Here is an 8448-nt window from a genome sequence, read left to right as displayed (position 1 = left end):
GGGCGGGTGAGGGGCCATTTTTCCACCCCCCTGTGCTCAGCACCACTTGTAACCCGGCCCTGCTGCCAGCCTGGGCCCTGTGCCGGCTCCGGGCTCATGCATCGGGGCTGTGTGGCGACAGCAGCTGTAGCTGCCCCCCTTGCTGCGCCTGGCACTGTTTGCCACCACCACCTGTGGGCTACCCAGCGCATGCTCTGGGTGGGCAGCAGCAGCCAACCCTGCCCGGCACGGCAAGCGGGGATGCCACAGCTGCTGCTGCCGACGGGCAAGCCTGGAGCTGGCTTGGAGCCCAGGTTACAAGCTGGTTGGTGCTGAGCACGGTGGGGGGCAGGGGAAGTGGCCCTTCCCTCTCCCCATGGCCAGTGCCCCACACTGTAGCCACTTGCAACCTATGTGGGGCTGCCTGTGTCTGCTCCAGACAGCTCCATATGGGCTGTGAGCGACTGCAGCAGGGAGTGCTGGCCATGGGGCGGGCGAGGGGCCACTTTTCACCGTGCTCAGCACCAGCTTCTTCCCTGTCAGCGAGCAGGGGGTTGGGGCTGTGTGCTGCCCTCAGTCTGTACCGTGGGGCTGGGGGGCACTGGGAGTGAGTGGGCGGGGAACCAGCAGCAGCATGGGGCCTGCACCAGTGTCCGAGGGCCAGTGTGGGTGGGGCGCAGAGCAGGGTGGCAGGAGCACGGGGTCCCAGCCAGCAAGGGCTCTATGGAGCTGGGCCAGCTCCCCCTCTCCCTGCTGGTGCAGCCCAGGCCAGCTCCACAGACCCCTGCCAGCCTGTGCCTCACTTTGGGCCCACCGGTGCTGGCCCTGGGACATTGGTCCCAAGATGGTGCCCAGGGCACAGGGCACCTGTCAAGGGGTGGGGCACCTGTCAGGGGGCAGGGCTACCCATGCGGCCCTCAACAGCCTGCCAAAACTGAGTAAGTGGCCCTCTGCCTGAAATAATTGCCCGCCTCTGCTCCAAGCCATCAGCTTCTAATCATTATGGGGGCAGGGAGCAGAAGGAGCTTGAGGTGACTTTTTTGCCTAATGTACCCACGTGGGGAGGCTCCCAGCAAATATTAAAGTACTAGATGGAGCCTTTAATGAAGTTAACCTGCTGCAACCAGGAGAGCATTTGGCTGAAGTACACCTGAAAGCCCTGGATTATGCAGCAGCTGCTTCAAAAGAAATCCATTCCCCTCCTTTTGTAGTGCTGCTGTATTGAGAAATAATACAGTGCCTTTATATTTGGCCTAATTTAGTCAGCTTGCTGAAGTCTGAAAGCTTTTTTATTAACTCTGAAGATGCAGCTTCTTCTTCCAGAATCACCAATTCTTCCCATTCGCATCTAGCTCTAAGCAAGCTCTGAATAGCCTGACCTAGAAGGGAACCCCAGGGCTTAAACACCTTTTAGGGAGAGAAGCATCTCCCAGGGCAGGGTTAAATGCTTCCCCGCTCTGTGCTAATCCGATTATGTATTTTAACTCTATTGCTTTGCTTTCATTATTTGCTTTCTCTTTATTTGTTCATTTTCCCATTGCTGCATTGTTCCTTATGATTTTCTCTTTCTTCATCTCCCTCTTCTGCTGTTTTGCATGTGTTGCCTCCTTGTTCACTCTTGTCCTTTCTTCTTTCCTGCTTGCTTTAGTATTTCCTTAATTTCCTCCTTAATCTCTTCCTCTTTTTTCCCTCTTGTTTTCTCCTGATGGTTTCTTTTTTGGTCACAACTGCCCTCTGATGGCTCCCAGGGACATTACAGCTCCATTCTAGAAGGAAAACAAGAGCAATGCCTAAAATGGGTAGTTACAATGAGTCTAAGGTGGGGGTGGGGAACCAGGGCATTTAGTTTTATTTTAAACACAATGAAGGCAGAGAGGTGAAAAGTAGGAATATCCTTTCTAAGCAAGTAACTTTGTAAATGTGCAGTTTAAACATGGATAGGGCCAGGTACTGAGCAGAGCCCAACTCCACACAGTGAAGTTTGAGTGGCAATTGAGTAAACTGTGTAGGAGTAAATATGGGGAGGAAGTTGGAGACCTAATTACTATTGTGGGTGTGAGTTGACCCACCCTGAAGCATCTTTAGTAGCAAAAGGTCAACATCCCCCCTCTACCCTTTCAATCACTATTTTGTAACCCAAATTAGCACCTATTATACTGTACCAGCAGTGAAAAACTAATCAGACATCCCCATTCCTAATTAAGAGACTATAATCTGAAAGTTTATAAAAGTTGGGGAAAAGTTTCATAAATTGTATTCAAGGTATTGTGAGCACTTGTGCCTGTCTTTCTTGCTCTAGATCTATTCAGTTTCCCAAATGAAAATTCTGGCATTATTTAGGTTTGGATTAGCAGGGTGCTCAAGCAATTATTATATATTTGTGGCCATAAATTGGGACATAGTAGCCATGTATCTGATAAGGTATTACCTTAATACTTTTCTCTTGTAAAGGGCTTTGTATCTGAAAGGGCTCTCAAAGCCCTTTCAAAAGAGGGGGAAATTTTATTTCGTAACTGGAGATAAATAAAGCAGAGTTGGTTTAAGTAACAGGATTATTCAGTGAACCAAGAAGAGAATCCAAGCAGAGGTGTAGCTAGATCTTTTGGCACCCTCGGCAGAGCAAGGGATGGGGTGGGAATTGTGCCAAGCACTGGAGAACGTGAGGAGGGCGGGGAAGAGTCTAACCTGCCATGGCATGGGCCCACAGCACTCTGGCTGCTATTGCGGTTGCAGTGCAAGCTCCCCACACACCAGCTGCAGCAGCCCCCACACTACAGGATGGATTTCCCAGAGGCTGCCATTCTGGTGCCCCCTCTAAATCAGTGGCCAGGGATAGTGTCCAACTTGTCCACTACTGAATCCAAGTCTTGACCCAGAATCCCATGTTTCACGGCTAGGATATTTTGCCTTCCAGAGTAGGTTGAAGACTGTGTTTTCATGCTGCTGGGAAGTTCCTATTTATATTATGTATGCCATGGGTTAGTTTCGGTTCTCAGTTTTTGGTGTTTCAGTTCTGCCATTTTATTTGTTGGTTGGTTTAAAATACTGTGTCACATCCATAATGGAAGTAACATGTTGGAACAGATATTTATTTTCCTTCTAGCATGGCTCTCGTGAGGCCTTGTGAGAAGGGTGAAAAGATATACTAAAATAAGACTGAGGATTGCCTGTCTGACTACTACCTCCTTTTTGTCACGGTATCCTTCAGAAAGAGAGGAAGCTACTACAGCTATCAGAATAAAAACAATTGATTGAAAAGGTGCAATAGTGAGGAGCAAGACAAAGGCTAAAACTAATCCTACATATCTTAGCCCTGAAGCCAGGAGCAGAAAAAAATGAGAGTTTGTACTTGAGGAAGCCAAAGTTCTCAGCTAGAACGAGTGAAAGAGAAAGGGTAATTCCATTGCATCTGAACTGCAACCAGCAATTCATCTGTGAAATTCTTTCAACAAAATGTAATGCAGATGGGACAATAAATATTAAACTATAATTAAATTACATATTGTCTCATATTCCAGGAGGTTTTATGGATGTTTCCTATATACTGATATGGAAAAATGCTGCAGTTCCCACTTTGTCTGGTGAGCACTTTCTGAACATTAAAAAAAGCAGAGGAAATGGCAAAAGCTCAGCGTTGAGATCCTCCTATGGCAGAGTTCCCATTGAAGTAAATGGGAATTTTATATAGGGTTGTGCTTCCAGGATCCAGCTCTAAAACATTAAGCTGTGCTCATATCCACAGCAGGTGCTGTTGTGAACAGCTATTGGCAAGTTAGAATTAAACAACTTCAGCTCAGAAGTAGGTACCTTCCAAACTGGTCCTGTATCTGTATTGAAATCACTGGCAAAGTTCCTTTTGGCTCTTTGACCAAAGCAAATGTTTCTCCCATATGTGACTTAAGTTGAAACCAGTAAATGCCACCAATTTGGGTGTCATCCTCCTGTGAAGTCCTATAATGTGAAAAGTGGTGCCTAAAGGGATGTCTGTACGACTGACTGGTATTCCAGTTCTGCCTTTCCTGGAAACATGGTATGAAGAGGATACTTCCAGGTATGATATTAAACATGTGACAGCCCACAGTGGGTGCATGTAATGTCCATGAAGACTGAATAGGAGTTGAGACATCCCATAGGCAGTGGTTCTCAATCTTTTTGAGACTTCAGCTGTTAGTTTTCACTCATTTCTTGAGTATGAAAAATTAATACAATTTGCCCGTTGCAAGTAATGCAGAAAGATCACAACAGGCCAGATATTTTTAACACTATGGGTCCTTATTTGAAGTAATTGGGTTTAGCTTGTGAATTGTGTTGTACATCTAACAGCTCTAACATTGTGTGGCATCCTGTGGCACACCTGAAAGGATCTGAAGGCACCTCAGGGTGCCATAGCACCCTGGTTGAGAATTGCTGTCCTAAGAACAGAAACTAATTTCAGTTTTGACAACTGACATTTTCTTTCCTAAAGTTCTCATCTCTTTGCTCTGTTGTAAAACAGTGCTGTCACACACTGAGGTTGTGGTAGTTCATCTAAAACAGGTGAGACTCCCACTGAAGTTGAGGGGAAATTTTGCCCACATTCTGTAGGAACTGTGAGATAAGGATCAAAGCAAAGAAGTAAGGTCTGTCGCTGATTAGGGCTTGTTAACCTTTTCTTTTCATATGCTCTTTCGATATATATCTCAGAAAAGGAATGATTCATGCTGTGGATTTATATTATTCTTTGATATCTGTGGTGGTTTGTGAAAACTATTTATATCCAAAATATCACACTTTTCTAGCTTGATAGTACTCTAATCATAAGTAAGTAGTACATATTAATTGTATATTTTCATACCAAAAATGCATTATACAAAGCACTTGATATTACTCAAACTGAAGTACACACGAATCATTTTATTGACCTCAGTGGGTGTTTGAGTGGATGTAAACTGAGGAAGCCTCAAAGTAACAAAACCAAAACTATTCGACACTGAGGGTGCATCTGCAAGAGACATGTTAATGCACATTAGCCTAATTTAATGCACATTATGGGCACACATCTACACATACGAGCCCTTAATGCACATTAAACATGGCAAAACTAAGCTAATCGCACCTAAATTTGATACCTACACATGCAGGTTTCAAATTTAGGTGTGATTAGTTAAAGTGCATTAATGCACGGGGAGCCATAACCCGGCACTAACTTTAGTACTGGGCCTGCCCAGCCACTAGGGGCACATACCAGGGCTGCTGGGACTTGGCACTAACTTTCGTGGCAAGTCCCTGCATATGTAGACACCTGCCAAAGATCATTTAATGCACATTAAACTTAGTCGTGCTTATATGCACATGTAGACACACCCTGAAAGTAACAGTTGTTACTTTCCATGTGCTATTATTGTGCATAAATAAACTCCGGAGCTTATTGCTCCCAGCCGTGGCTTTTGAACGTATGCCTGGGAACAATAAACTCCAGAGCAGTAAGCTCCAGAGTTATTCATGCACAGCACACTGAGCCAGGTCAGAGCAGCCCGAGCTGGCAAGAGGCCCAGGGAGTCACCCTGCCAGCCCAGGGCTGCTCTGACCAGGCTGAGTGTGCTGCAGAGGGGCTGGCTGGGGCACGAGGATGCTTTAGTGTGGGTTAGTTGGCAGGCAGCCCCTGTACTGAAGCACCCTCATTCCCCAGCCAGCCAATGAAGCATCTACACTGCACTGCTGCAGTTTTTTTCTCTGCAACAGGATAGTACTTGTAAATTTACTCTGGCCTAATAGGGGTGCAAATGTAGACACCGAGATGTTAGTCACAGCTAATTAGCCAACTGCGCAGTAAACGCCCATTGATAACCTACAGAAGAAAACAGGGATTTTTAACTGAGATCAGTTAAAGCTATTTGTCCATGTGCATGCATGGTGACATCTTGATTTTAATGGCACGAGTGGATACAATTATACGTTATGAATGGAACCTAAGTTAGTTATATCCTTTACCTGCAAACAAATGCCAATGAATTGTTTATAACCCCCACATTTTGTTTCTGACACCTTTTGTACCTGTTCATTAATTTTGTCTTTTTTAACTGGTGCAGTATTTTTTTTTCAAAAGTCCCTCTGCCTAAGGTGAAGTCAGGTTACCGTAGTTACTGTCTACAAGATTCTGAGTGATAGAAAATAGAGACTGGGTTTTTAAAACTCTACAAATCATCAAAAATATTTTTCTTCACTTCAGAACATCATGATTTTAGGGTTCATTTCAGTTTGATGCCCTCTGCCTGAAATTCCAGCTCTGAGATGGGATTGAGATGTGTTTTGCTCCAGTGGCTTGCAAAATATCTGCTCTTAAAACTGATACTGGTGTACGGCTAAGTGTCAGTCCTGGCTTTCTGACTAAGGGAGATTTAAGGGAGAGTCCACATTTAGAGGGGCAAGGACTATGAGATTTTTTGCCATTTTTGTAAATAGCTATTTGAAAGCTGCTCTGATGTTTAGGTAATTAAAGTTGTCCTGTTGGAGATGAGGTAGGATAGCATAAGTGAAGCAAACAAAGGTACTAAAGCCAATTTATCACATACTTGCAGTTTTTTCATTTACCTATTGTTCCTGTGTATTTGATATAATGTATATGACCTGAGCAAGACAGAGTCTGTATTTCTTTGGTGTCATTTATATTGGTATATATATATATGGCTGGCTACGACCACCCTAATGGAAGCAGTCGCTTGAGTTCTTTTCGAGAATTAGAGAAGAAACAATTTACCCTCAGAAATGCCCATGAGAAAAGGCAACTCGTGTCCTGATGCTCCTCCATCTAACAATTTTGGGTGCCCTACTTTTGCATGGAGCTGCACTAATAGTCAGGCCGGCCCTGGTGTTATATGCTTATTTTTAATTATTTTGATTTTTGCTGATATTCTCAGCCTTTGTGATAAGTGGTAATGAATGTTTATTGAAGCCAGGCAGTTTGTAATCCATAGGATCAGCCTAATATACAGAGGTACAGGCAAAGTATTTCAAAACCTGTTAGCCTGGGGTTCTCTGTAAACATTTTTTTTGCACCTTGCTGTAAAAATAGTTAGTCGGCATAAGCTGTTTTGCTTCTTGGAACATTGTGAACATATTATCATCAAGACTATGAATAGAGATTCCTGCACTTCTGCTTTTCTTCCCTTTTCCTTTTCTTCCTAAATGGCTTCTGTCTGTTTGTTGGTTGGTCTGTCCTTTCCTTTAGGTACTTAGTTAAAATTGACTAAAGACTTTGAAGCCAAAAAAAAGTGTTTCCTCGACAGCATGCATAGACTTTTTAAAAACATCTCTCCCCCAATTAATGCTTTCCCTGCTCATTATGAAAAACAAGTGTTTTCATGACACCATTATTTAACAGTCAGTGCAATCTTTTGTTCCCCTCCTGGTATAATGAAAGACCTAATTAATTTGTGAGTTTTTTCATAGATGTGAGGCTTGAACAGATCATGTCGGTCTGTCTAGTTTGATCCCCTGTACACGCAGCCATAGAATTTTCCCCAGGAACTGGATTAAAGCAGGTATTTTCAAAAGACATCTCCCTTTTTAAAGACTCTGAGCAGTGGTTTGGGTTCAGTGTAAAGCAGGATGTCGGATGAATTAAAGGCAGCTCTTTGGAAGCTGACCCAGGCTCACCTCTCCACCTGCTGCAGTATTGTAGTGGGTTCCTGCTAACTGTGGTTAGAGATGAGGTTACAGCAGAGCAGTCGCTGCAACCCCCCGTTTCCTCGCGCCCGCAACTTTCTGAAGATTTCTCTTTGTGAATTTTTTTCCACGCCTGGGCTCAGCCCGGAGGCTGGTTATTTATTTATTTCGCTGGCGAGTTCGAGCAAAATGCTTTCAGCCATTTGAGTGCTGGAGCTAATAAATGTCTCCAGCCAGCCTTTTAGTGCCAGCTGGGTGGAGGGCGAGCGGAGGGCGCGTCTGGAGCCTGCGAGTTGCGTTCACCTTCTGGAGCAGGAGTGAATTGTAGCTCCCCCGAGCCAGGGCTTTGCTAGCGCCAGGCACCGCGCCCGATGGCTTCCTCGGGCTGAGCCGCGTGGAAAAGATGTGGCCCGGGAGCTGGGAAGGTGCCCGGCGCTCGCTGCCTTAAGGACCTGTTGGGAGGCGGAGGAGGGGAAGGGCATTCCCGGGACTTGTTGCTGAGCCGGGATGCGCCGGAGCCGGCTTTCACCTTGATGTTGCCCGGCCTGCAGGCTGGAGCCCAGCCGGGGCCGAGTGCAGCTCGGGTTGCCTTTTTTAATCAGGAACACAGAAGGGGCGGGCCCTGGGCGAGCGTGTAATCGGATAGCTCTGCCTCCGCTCTGACATCCACATGCTGCTCTGCCTGAAAAGGCTGCGAGGAGCCGGGAGGGAGGCAAAGGCAGGGAGGAAGGCGCCCAGCCCGCAGCCCCCGAACATCTTCCGAGAGGCAGCGCGGGAGGAGCTGGGGACGCAACTCGCGGCGCGGCTCCTGCAGCCCGACACGAG

The sequence above is a fragment of the Alligator sinensis genome, unplaced genomic scaffold (assembly GCF_000455745.1).
Source record: "Alligator sinensis unplaced genomic scaffold, ASM45574v1 scaffold372_1, whole genome shotgun sequence".
NCBI classification, from domain to species: Eukaryota; Metazoa; Chordata; order Crocodylia; family Alligatoridae; genus Alligator; species Alligator sinensis.
Note: the sequence above shows the minus strand (reverse complement) of the source record.